Source organism: Conger conger, chromosome 6, assembly GCF_963514075.1.
Source record: "Conger conger chromosome 6, fConCon1.1, whole genome shotgun sequence".
NCBI lineage: Eukaryota > Metazoa > Chordata > Actinopteri > Anguilliformes > Congridae > Conger > Conger conger.
The window spans coordinates 47,590,946-47,604,668 of NC_083765.1; positions in this window are offsets into that span (position 1 = coordinate 47,590,946).

Below are 13,723 nucleotides of genomic sequence, written 5' to 3' on the forward strand. Positions count from 1 at the left end.
TGTTTTCACTTTTTGCATGGATTTTGATGTATGTTTGGGGTCATTGTCCTCCTGGAAAATCTATGACCTAGTCTTGGCTTTTTAACAGAGTCAACCTGATTTTTCTCAGTAAGGGCTGTCTTTGTGCTAATCTTCCAAGGAGATTGTGATTTGGTGACCCCAAGATGCAAGCACTCTCTGCCAATCTTAACCTGTGATTCTTGATTTCTTTATGACCTCCCTCACTGTCCGTGGGGACAACGTGTACTTGTGTCATCTTCCTGGAAATTGAATATAGTTATATTTGAACATTATTATCTGTATTGTTGACAAAATGTTTCTTCATTTTTATCAAGGGTGCCAATAATTCTGGAGCCAACCAATGTGCTTAGATAAATCAATTTATTACCTTCCACTCTTAAGTTCTTTTTAGAAGACTGAAAAGAAAGATTTGTATTTGCAACAGGCATAATGACATGTGACATGTTTAATTCATTGTGTTTCCATCCTCCCTGCAATCTCAAACAAATCTCTTTCATTGTTTCAGCTTTCACTTTGAAATGTAAGAGCCTAACTTCACATGTCACAGTAAAACTTATCCATGAAATGGCTTCCTACTTTCTAGGCTGTTGCCTGTGAGTTGCATTACAAATTCATCAACATTTCTCCCCCAAAATGATCCCTTCCTTTAAAATGGTTCCGTTGTCAGTTTGTTTTTTGAGGCTTGAAAGATGATTAAACATGAACATGGTGAGAGAGAGAGAGAGGGTGAGAGAGAAAATGTTTAACATTGTAAGGTTTATTTTTTATGTATTTGCTAAAGCTACAGATAGCAATATGTGAATTAGAGTTGGTTTCATCCATCCATCCATCCATTATCTTAACCCGCTTATCCTGAATAGGGTCGCAGGGGGGCTGGAGCCTATCCCAGCATACATTGGGCAAAAGGCAGGAATACACCCTGGACAGGTCGCCAGTCCATCGCAGGGCACACACACCATTCACTCACACTCAGACCCACGGGCAATTTAGACTCTCCAATCAGCCTAACCTGCATGTCTTTGGACTGTGGGAGGAAACCCACGCAGACACGGGGAGAACATGCAAACTCCACACAGAAAGGCCCCGGCCGACGGGGATTCAAACCAAGGACCTCCTTGCTGTGAGGCGGCAGTGCTATCCACTGCACCATCTGTGCTGCCCCAAGTTGGTTTCAGTTACCTAAATTTAACTAAAAGAAAGAAAAAGAAAGAAAGACACACAGCCTGCTCGCATTAAAAGTGATTGGAACAGAGTGGTAAACAACATGGCCATGCCTACATAAAATATTTTTAGTAACATGTCTTATGTTATCTGTAACAAGCACTTCATTATGCCTGTTGCTCAGAGGTATTACCTCTCTTTCAGTTAACAAAATATCATTGCCTATCATGCATCTCATTTTAACAATGAATATAAAATAAATGGCACCAATATGATACTGAAAAGACTTATATATATAGCCATTTATAAAAAAATCAATTATCAAAAAATCAATTAGCCATATATAAAACTACAACATACAGATTAACTTCCCACTAAAGTATGTTCCCTCATTTAAAAACAAAACAAAATGTTATTAAAAAAATATGATTCCCAGGTTTAATGTAAATGAACAACATCATGACAGATTATCATATGTATTGCAAGAAAGGTGACTGCAGGAGCATGATATTGGCCCCTGACCATTGGTATGTATCAGCAGAAAATTGCACAGCTCTGGTAAATACCCTGTGAAGAGACAAGCTAATGGATTTCTCCTTTGACGCTCATCACTATCACCAATTAGTCACAATTATCAAAGTAAACAATCAGCAAGGGTGTTCGTAAGAAAAACATTTATTTATTTTTATATGCATAATAGAACACATTGTCTATACTACAAACAGGGACATTCAGTCAGAATAGGCACAGTAGTTTTGATCGCACTAGATTTGACACACCCCTCAAGGCAGAGCCCTTTGTCATTTATCAGCATTATGCAATCATTTTCTGTGCACTAAACTTTTGTTTTCCAACATTTCCATCCTTTGAACTTGCACTGTATATGTGACCATTTTCCTTGTGGAAAACATAAGGAATTTAGTTATAGAAGAAGCCTGATTCATGTGTCCAAAAGGGTTATGGGGCTAGAGTGTGGGAGTTGTGTTGAAGGTTCAAACTACACAAACAAATGAGACACCTGTTCAACTTGCTCATCTTTCTTTTGTAGTCAAGAATGTCTGGATTTGTACAAACATTATCAAAAGTATGTCACATCGGTTCTGTTACTGATTCATTGTAATGGTGAGAACACGATGGTAAATCAAGAATTACTGCCCAGCTTCTTTAGTTCATGACATGCATTGAAATACGCAGTGCCTGGCTTTCAGCGTAAAGGACAGTTTTCATGAAGAGGCATTATGGGCCATGCATTTGCTTGAGGGAAACTGAAAGTAGCAAAACTGGAATTAGATTTTTAGAGTCATGCTGTTTTCCCAAGTAATGTTGGAAGTGTTTCAGCAAAAGCTGCACAAGGTGGGATCAGGCAGTGATGCCTACATATCTACATATCCTCTACCCCCCCTGACTTGAAAAGAAAAAGAAAATCATAAGGCAGAACCAAGGCTGTTACTTCCAAGGCTCTCTCACGTTGGATGCATTGATACTGTCAGTGATTTGGTGGTATAATGTATGTGGCGCATGCATTTCAAACTGTTTATTCATCAAACCTCTATGGGATGATGAGGAGTGAAACGGTGCAAATGTCAGGGATTCGGGACAGGGGAACCAAACACAGACTCAGGGATAATGTAATCAGACAGACTTCAATGACCAAATGGCAGATCCAAAACGTAGTAAAAAAACAGGCAATGGTTGCAATCCAAACAGACAGGTACATGGAGGGCCGACAGAGCATAGTCAGGGAAAAATAGTTCAAAACCAAGAAGACAGGCAAAGGTGCAAAAACAAAAAACAAAAACAGGGTCAGACAGAATAAGGGCAAAGGTACGGGGAAACTAGAACCGGGTATGGAACAGAGATGCGGAAAACAAATTAGCAACGAGACACTGAAAAAGGACAGGTTTAAATACACAGGGGAATGAGACAACCTAGGCGGGACATGGGAGTGAGGGTGGTCTAAGAAATAAACATCAGGTGAGACAAATGAAAGGGCAATCATACAATGACGAGGGAGGAACGAAGACACGGGACTAGATTCACATAGACACACATGTAATACAAACGGCTCTGGATTAGTGATTAGACAATTGCACAGGCTTAGGGAATGTAGTGATAGATAGAGAACAGGTACAAACACTTCACAGAATTAAGGCAGGCAGTCAGAGATAGAACAGAGAGGTGGAGCTACAGAGCAGTGCAGAAATAGGGAGAATGTTAATATGTTAGTTACGTAAATAAGTACATAATTTTAACCAGGAGTGCTGGTATCGCTGCGGACCGTCCACTAGACGCGGTAAAGTTTGATTTGTAATTGCTATTTTGAACAGCAGAGGTTAGGGCTTGAGCTAGTTTGTTTCTATTGCTGTGTTAATCACTTATACTGGTTGCATACCTGTCAAGTGATTGAGCGTTTGTTTTAAATAGCTCTGGAATTTGTCAGTAGATTAGCTTTCATTTGATATTGCTTGTGAGCGATTGTAGGTGATTTAAGTAGGTGTGTCAGAGCGTCGCTCCATCCCAGTTTGTTAAGTTATGTTTCACCCCATCCCAGTCTGCTCTCTCCCTCGAAGACACCCCCTGGGATGGGCCTCCACGGCGTCGGAACCCCTCGAACCTCAGCTACCCCCCCGCTGACCACCTGTGAGGACTTTGCTGTCACAGGGGGACTATGGAACTGCCAGTCTGCCACTCAGAAAGCTGACTTCATCCCTGCATATGCCTCCCTCCAGTCCCTACAATTCCTTGCCCTAACTGAGACCTGGATCACACCTGACAACACCGCCACTCCCGCTGCCCTCTCATCCTCCTTCTACTTCTCGCACACCCCTTGGCCTTCCGGCCGTGGCGGTGGTACTGGTCTTTTAATTTCCCCCTCACGGAATTTTCTGTTCTCCCCCTCTCTGACCTGTCCATGTCCACTTTCGAATTCCATTCTGTTGCAGTATCCTACCCTACTAACCTTTTTATTGCAGTTATCTATTGTCCTCCAGGGCCCCTGGGAAGCTTCCTTGATGAGCTAGACACCCTTCTCAGCTCCTTCCCTGAGGATGGCACCCCACTGATTCTCCTTGGAGACTTCAACATCCACCTTGAAGCCTCCCGGGCTGCTGCCTTCCTACCGCTACTCTACTCCTTCGGCCTCTCCCTGCAACACCTCCAACCCACAAGGCAGGCAATATCCTAGACTTTGTCTTTGTGAGGAACTGCTCATGCTCCGATTTCACCCCGGTTACCCCTCTGCATACATCTGATCACCACTTCATCTCATTCACCCTATCCACCATCTAAAGCTCAACCCAGGTAAGCCTGAAATGATATTCATCCCTGCTAATACCTCTCCCCATCTGGTTCTCTCCATTTCCCTCGGGGATACCACACACACGCCATCACCCAGTGCAAGGAACCTCAGCGTGGTGATGGACAGCAGACTGTCCCTCTCCGAGAACATTGCGGCGGTGACCCGGTCATGCAGGTTCTTCCTATACAACATATGGAGAATCCGCCCCTTTCTCACCCCCTACTCGACCCAGCTCCTGGTCCAAGCGATGGTTCTGTCCCGCCTGGACTACTGCAATTCCCTCTTGGCTGGCCTCCCAGCGTCCACCATCAGACCCCTCCAACTTATCCAGAATGCAGCAGCTCGTCTGGTCTTCAACCTTCCCAAATACTCACACGTCACCCCCCTGCTTACTTCCCTCCACTGGCTGCCTGTCATGGCTTGCATCAAATAAAAAAAATTGGTGCTAGCCTTCCAAGCAGTTAAGGGGTCTTCCCCAGCTAACCTCCAAAAAATCATCAGACCCTACACCCCTGCCAGACCTCTTCGTTCAGTGTCCACAGGCCGCTTGGCACCTCCCCCTCTCCGAACCTCCACCTCACGCTCACGATTACTGTCTGTTCTGGCTCCACGGTGGTGGAATGAACTCCCCGTTGAGGTCAGAACTGTAGAATCTCTCCCCACCTTCAAGTGCAAACTAAAGATGCACCTCTTCAAGCAGCACCTCTCCCCATCCCTCCCTACCTCCCTGTGAACCTTAATTGTCGTCTTTCTGTGATTTACTTTGTGTATTGGTATTTTTAGTTGGTTAGGTAAGCAGTGTTTGGATAGTTAAGTTTGGTCACTTTTGCTTTGTTGTTTGTTTGTTTATTTGTTTGTTAAAAAAATGTAAAAAAAAATGTAAAAAAATTAAATTCAAATAGGCCCTGGTCCTTATCTTTGTTGTACAGGTAGCAGTTGAAATTGTACTTCCCTCTAGGGTCTTTCAGCGCACTTATCCCTGGTTATGGGTATGCACTTTTTTGTACATCGCTCTGGATAAGAGCGTCTGCCAAATGCCATTAATGTAATGTAATGATTAAACTATAAATATCCAAAACTAGTGAATGTTAGTTTGTTAGTTAGACAAACATATTAGTGTGTATTGTGTATAATTAGTACTGTACAAATTCTATGTTAGTCAGGATTAGTATATTAGTGCTATCTACAAACAAGAATGGAGAGAAAGCAAATAAAGCGAAATCATGGGAAACCGGAAAATTCCGAAACCATCAGAATAGTGGATCGGGCTCAGAACTACATAAAGACACAGACATCACAGGGGAAGATGAGTGCAATGAACAATGAATGTAAAACCAGACATGAATATGAAAAATAATAGTTACAGAAACACAGAACCTGACAGCAAAACAAGAGCCAGAAGCTGAGAGTGAAGACAATTTTCTACCTTATAATCATGCTTACCCATCCAGCCACTTAACAAATAATAGCAGTAGGATGTTACACAGAAAGTATATTTTATGCTAAAAAATAAAGCAAACCCACACTGAATTAATTGAAAATAAGCTAAACGCCACAGTATTCCACTAACATCAGAAACTGATGCTCGTGAGGAATCAACTCCATTGTCATGACAACAGTGAGCTTTACTTTTTGAAGGCAGGTAAAAACACCTGGACTGAGTATCAATCAAGCGTATTCACTGCTGTATGTACAGTAAGTCATGGTCATGGTCCCATTACGCCTTCCAAGCATTAGGAGACATTGGGCCAGTTTCACATTAAAAGATTAAACATAGTCCGAGACTAAATTTAATTATGAGATTCACCATAAAAACCTAAATTAAGTCCAGGTCAAAGCGTAATCTGAGTGTGGCCCTAATGTGATAGGGTTAAATATAACAGATCACTCTCACTATCCACCATTTTTGGTGTCACATGTACTCATGTGGCCATGAACTAGTGACAGATAACAGCATATAAGTCCATGAAGATTTGACATGGAGAAATAAGCAAGCAAATGATGAAGTACGGACAACTCTTTTCCTTGAAATACATGGCCAGCCTTTCTGCAATCCACAGGCAGGCAGTCACTTCAAGCCTGTAGTCTTTTTGAAAATCCCGCACAGACTTGTGAAATTCCGGCCTTGCCTTTTGAAAGTCAGATGTGGCCTTTATAAATTCTCATGAAGCCTTTGTAAATTGGTGTTCACAAAAAGCTTTTTAAAATCCTACACAGTTTTCATCGATTTGCGATCCAGCCATCTAAAACATATACATCCTTTTGAAGCTCTTGCTTAGCCTTTCAAAACAACCTACCTCACCCTGACTTAACTCTACAATATGTACTGATTCTTTTGCTTTTGAATTTGTCATACAGGAGTTAAATTTTTCAATGGTTTCACTGAGGTACATCAGAACAACTTGTGATGATTAGCTTAAATTTCAGTAAAAAATAAAAAGACTTCATTTCACTTCACATGTATTTTCTAGCTGTTTTGTTTGCTGTACTGCACATATAGGATACAATTGGATCGAGTGCCCATCGCTATTAGGGGCATAATATAAAGGTTCTATATCTCAAAAATATCTATGCTCATGAAGCACATATTATATAGTATGATATATATACTTATAAACTTTGAGTCCTGGAGTTGTTTCAAAAATAATTTATAAAAGCAGCACAACAATTTAAAAAGGTAGTGCCATATTTTCAAAGGGCTGGATGTATCTGTATATCTATTTATATATCAAGCTATCTATAGTAATTTTCTTAATTGATTCTAAATTGGACAATGTGTGTTAACATGAAGACAATCAGGTGGTTAAAAATAACCTTTTATTTTTAATCCTTATAACTATTAGACCATTTTCTGAATTAAGTACTCCCAGCAGACAGACAACCTTTGACCTTAATGTCTCTGCTTCTTCTGGAAGGGGGTAGCTAGCACATTCCAGTCTTACAGCAAGGTCAACAAGGGGTATTCAGAAGACAAAATACTGATTAATGTTAGAGGCCAGCTTAATGTCTTTTTGTTTTGGTAAAGCCCCCCCTTCTGGAAAAATGTGTATAAGAGTCTTACTATGTCTGATTCAAATAAGAAAGCCAGTAAGCTGTCTCACTTCCTGTAATTTCTTTGCAAATAAACAAGTATAGCTATCGTTGTTTTTACTGGGATCTGTTTCATCAGACGATGTTCACCTGAGAAATGTTAAAAGGGGCATTTTTCCCTAATACTATCTTTCATAATAATAATAATAATAATAATAATAATAATAATAATTACAATAATAAGCATAATAATAATCATAATCATAATAATCAAAATCACAATACTCATAATTATAAAAAAAAGAAGAATAATTGTTATTATTATTATTATTATTATTATTATTATTATTATTAGTAGTAGTAGTAGTAGTAGTAGTAGCATTAGTATTATTGTTATTATTCTTCTTATTATTATATAACTTTATAAGATGGGCAGGACAGATCTCGCAATCTGATTGGTTTATAGCAGTGATAAAATAACGATATACCACTGCTATGATTTCTAATGCCTCTAAGGCATAATCTCTTGTTGGCTCACTCACGGTATCTTGCTAGCTAACTAGCTAGCTAGCGAGTTTGGCAGAACAACATTAGAGTTTACTAATGTGGCATAGCATCTACCGCAATCTATCTGGAGCAGCAGGGAACTATTTTGTTTTAAATCATTCTTGTAATTACTTTGTTAAGAAAAAAAAAGGTGGAGCTTTTAATTGGATTGTGTCTATAATATTGATATCTTCATATTTGGTAAAAAAAAATATGCAAAGCAATAACTCACTCCTTCACTGTGCGTCGGGCCGAGCAACGCCCCTCAGTTGTGATAAAATTACAATATACCACTGCCTGTCGTGAGTTACTGCTTTCATAGTATGTGTAAAGAATGCATTCTATAGGCAAGAGTATTTGAGTTGGCTTTGAAATAATAGACTTGTGCAGGTCCATCAATTTTGAAAAAAAAAAGCATAAATAGGATACATTTATTATCATGGTTCGGGGGACTAAAAAGGAATCAGGACCATGATGCACCTTATTGACATCCTTGATTTTACAGGAAAGGGAGAGAGCAAAGAGACAGCAAAAGGTCAGGATGCCTTTTTTGCAGCATTTTGCACACCGCACCAAATCAGCAGTTCTTTCAGTACGCATGACGTGCACATTCTCAGCTTCTGTGTGGTTTTAGAGACCTTTTCTTTCCTCTTTCTCCCCCAGTAAAGTCATGTGCATCAACAGAAAAGTTGTGTGTTTTACCGAACAGTTTCTTCTCTTACGTATGTGCTGTGTGAAAGGAACAAGAAAAAGGGCAAGAAAGGGCAGAAGGGCATTTGCCAAGTACAAAATGGCGGGAAGAGCTCATGCCCTTTTTGACTTAAAAGGTCCCTCCTCAAAGGAGGAAAAATCTGTAATCCTTACAAAAATGGTTGAAGTTTGATGTTTGTTTTAAGCATGCTCTGAAGTTCTGGCCTTGATTCCTTAATTAGACCTAACATATGATTTGTTTTACTATGATGAGTGAACCAACATTAGTAGATAGAGGCGATTAGCTCATTAGTGTTTAGCTCAGGTTAATTGGTGGAAACAAAAACCTGCAGACACAGCGGCCCACCTGATATAATTTTACAGAGGGCAAAGACAAGTCCAAGTTCATAATGTAGTATATGAAAAGTTATAGAATAGTTTCAAAAAGTAATCCAGGCGATTTTGATTGTCAGGCTGCTGTCACATCTATCCTGTCACCCCAACTGGTTTGGCTTTTTTGTATTTTTTTAATGTAACATGCACTCATGCAAACTTTAATATGCATTATTTGCTATTCTCTAATCGAATGACAGATGTCATTCACACTTGTACAGATTTAATGAGCGCCATATGGTTTGATGAGCTAATATGGTTGTCTTGCCTCATATTTTAGATCTAAGTGACAGTTGCATAATTGTCAAGCAGTATCTATCACCACTTTCTAATTTATTTATTTATGTATTTGTTTAAACAATAAACAACTGTTTTTGAGGGCTGTGGGCTGAGCACCATCACACACACAGCCATAGCCCTAATGTATACATATAGTATGTAGGCCATCATTGCACTAAAACAGCCTTTTAGCATTTATCCTGGGAAGTAAAAGTAGTAACCTTCTCTACAATGGTCTAGATGAAGCTGTCAGTCATTTGCAGCCACCTCAAGTGCCAACATTGCAGAAGTAACCATGGAAACTTGGTGAGAGTGCGTGAGCTCAGCAGTTTGGGGGCGGTGAGTTATTGTTGCACCTGAAGCTAATGAAAAGCCTGTAGACCTGCACAGGAAGCAGGTAGGAAGGAGTAGAGACTAAGGGCTCGTTTTAATTGCTTATTTCTACCTCCTTGCCACCTTTCCTAGCTTCCTTTCTTAGCTCCTGCTGTAACTCCACCCATTTGGTGAATTAATGGAAAGGAAGCGAGGATGGATCAATAAATCAATAAAATTTGAATTTGAAAAATGGAATGCCCTAGCTCTTTTAAACGCCATTAAAGGCAGATGGGGAGAGGTGGATCATTTCTATGTCACATATTCCACAAAAGATGCACTTCGGTTTCCTTGCTCAAGAAGTCTCCTAGGTCCTCACTCCTAGCTTCAAGGAACGTCCTTAAAGATGGTAGACCTTTCCAGGTCAGGCAAGGAACAAGGAGACAAGGAACGATAAAATAAGTGATTGGATTGAGCCCTAACTGAATGGAAGAGGATGATAAGCCAGGAAGCCCCAAGTGATGTCACATCCTCCCCATCTACATTATGTGCACACATCTAAGCAAGTGATAGGATGGTTCCGGTAAATTTGAGCACTAGTCCCTAATGATGCTTTACAGATCGAGTTCTAATTACTATTTAATTCCATTAACAGTGTATTACATTTAACCAAAAATTAGTGTTGATACGAACCGACTAAAGTGAGGTGAGTGAGATCTGCCTACCTCTAGCCTGTTTCTTTTTAGAGGGTTTCATTTATTAAGGTATTCTCCAGACAAATTCAAACACATTTGTGTGCTGAGTACCACACACTAAACATTGCTCATTTATATAGATATAGCTTCAATAGTGGTCCACTTGGGACAGGAAGTCAAGGCTGCTAACAGCTTATCACATTGCTACCTGCCTTTGGTCTGTAAGCCATTGGAAGAGGGGAGGTAAAACTTTGGCATTTTAATGTTTCCAGAGAGATAATTATCTTATGAGACGTCGCTTAAAATCATCAGCAGACAATCACGTAGTCTAATTTAATCTCCGTAACTTGCATATGTAAGTGTTTTACCAAGCTCGTTAACCTTGTAGCCAAGCGAGCATCCTTAATGATCGTTTTATTTGTGCTAGGATATGTAAAATGTAAGTTGCACCAATGAATTATGTATTCCTTCCAGGTCATTAGAGACTTTCAATTTGTAAATCAGTGTTGGTTTAATATTGAGATTCTGCAAAGTCACGTTCCCACTATATGAATGGAAAGCTGGAAATGGAAAAAATGGAAAATGGAAAGCTTCAGTCAGCATTGTAAACTACATGCCAATATGATATGCTGTAAGACTTTGTAAACTGAACAGGGATTTCTTTCAGGGACTTTTTCATTTGTGTATTTAATTTAATTAATTTATTATTATTCTTTTTTTAGTTATAACATATTCCAGGTGTCTGTTTTCTCTTTAATTACTCACTGGCAAGGAGCTAGTCTGAGACCTTAATGTCCTCATCTGACATGACTCTTGAGTAGATTGTGTATGCTGACATCAAAATAAGTCTCCTCCATGCTCGTAGCTAATTCTAATAGGGATAGCGATTTCACTGATTAATGGCTTGTCATTTTACATTGCATGGCTTTACAGAGTAGCTATTATTCCAAACAAAGGCACCAAAATGTAAACACTATTTCACTTCTTGAGCAGTCCTAGGCAGAGACTGAAACTCAGTGTGTGTGTGTGCGCACATGCGTGTGTGCATGTGTGTGTGTTTGATGTACAACATCAGAAATAACCAATTGTATGAACAGAGATTTATATTGTGTTACGCATATCTGTCCATAGACTTCACATCAGGAGGACAGCCTCATACTTATAAATAGGGTCAGTTTTTGGAACTAATTGGCATTTCTTAGTGTGGAATACAAACTAGGCCATGCCTAGCAAACTTTCTTTTCATGAATTCAGTAGGAGAACAAAAGAAGCATGCCAGAACAGTGTGCACCACCTTTTGTGTCCTCATTATCACAATATGTGATGAATTCAATTGAAAATAAGTGTTTATAATATATCCATTCCCCACAGTCAATAAACAACATGATGATGTCAGTGCGTTAATTAGGCATGTATCACTAGGGCTAGGACTTTCTTCATGCTAATAGTAGAGACAAACAATTCTGAGTAGACCTGAGGCCGTGACCTTGATTTCAGTGAGAAATCTAAACTGGCTGGCCATCATAGAGAAAAAGAACCAGAGTTCCCTCTGTGCTTCAGTGACATCATCCAGCCAAAAGTACAGCCATTACACATAGAGTAGGTCAAAGGAAATCACCTCCCAGTCTTTAACCACTAACTGGTTAGACAAAATTTAATCTAAAAAAGACTTGAGTATATACTGTATATCATTATTTATAAAACAGGCAGGACAAATCTCGCCACAATCTGATTAATAGCAGTGAAAAAATAAGTATATACCACTGCTATGAGTTCTAATTCTTGTTTACAGTTCTATTTAATGTATTACTCCGCAGCAAAGCAGCCATTTGAGTCAAAATAAAAAACCGTTAGATGCTAGCTGATGCACGTCAATCACGTTGCAACAATGTTGCCCAGAATTGCCTCCCCTTCCATGTGATTAAGAAACTATCTGATGTGGGTCTTGATTTGTGAGACAGATTTGTGTCTGTAAGCAGGCAGAAGTGCAAGAGCTTTAGGGTGACTTGTGGATCGGATAATTACATTACATTACATTATTGGCATTTGGCAGATGCTCTTATCCAGAGCGACGTACAACTAAGTGCAAAGTGCATTCCTGCCACCAGGAACAAGTGCGCTGAAAGTACAGTTTCAAGAGCTAAGACAACAACAAAGATAAGGACTAGAGCCTATCTGACAATTAATTATATCTAAAACTATTTTAGCACAACGCAATAGAATAAACAGCTTACATAGACAGACGAAACTAGTAAAAATATAATCATAGTGAACAAGTTATACAAGTAATTTACACTATTACACTATTGAGTACACTATTGAGAACTGAAAAACTACCAATAAGTTAAAGATTACAGGGGGGTAGGGAGGGGTGGGGAGAGGTGCGGCTTGAAGAGGTGTGTCTTCAGTCTGCGATTGAAGGTGGTCAGAGTCTCTGCTGTTCTGACCTCCACGGGGAGGTCGTTCCACCACCGTGGAGCCGGAACAGACAGTTGTGACCTGGGGTGACATGGCTGAGGCAGTAAGAGCAGTCGTCTGGCAGTCGGAGGGTTGCTGGTTCGATCACCCGCCCAGGCTGTGTCGAAGTGTCCCTGAGCAAGACACCTAACCCCTAGAAATGCTCCTGACAAGCTGGTCGGTGCCTTGCATGGCAGCCAATCGCTGTTGGTGTGTGAGTGTGTGTATGAATAGGTGAATGAGAAGCATCAATTGTACAGCGCTTTGGATAAAGGCGCTATATAAATGCCAACCATTTACTATTTACCATTCATGACCGGGAGGCGGAAGTGCGGAGAGGGGGAGGCACCAGGAGTCCTGTGGTGGCTGAACAAAGAGGTCTGGCAGGCGTGTCGGGTCTGATGATCTTTTGGAGGTAAACTGGGGTGACCCTTAACTGCTTGGAAAGCTAGTACCAATGTTTTGAATTTGATGCAAACCATGACAAGCAGCCAGTGGAGGGAAGTAAGCAGGGGGGGTGACGTGGGAGTGTCTGGGAAGGTTGAAGACCAGACAAGCTGCTGCATTCTGGGTGAGTTGGAGGGGTCTGGCAGATATCGGAAGGCCTGTGTACTTTTGTATAATGAGTGGTAACAGCTGCCTCTACCTTTTCTATCATTTGTTTCACAATCATCCTCAAGTTTCATCTGCTTGCTTTCTGATTGACTGAACATTTCAACTGTATCCACATGTACTTTTGATACCAACTGGCATGATGTACCTGAATTATTGTGAGAATAAAAAGTCTCATTTACAACAGTGAGGTGTATACGAATTAGCCCATTGAGACACAGCTAGGATG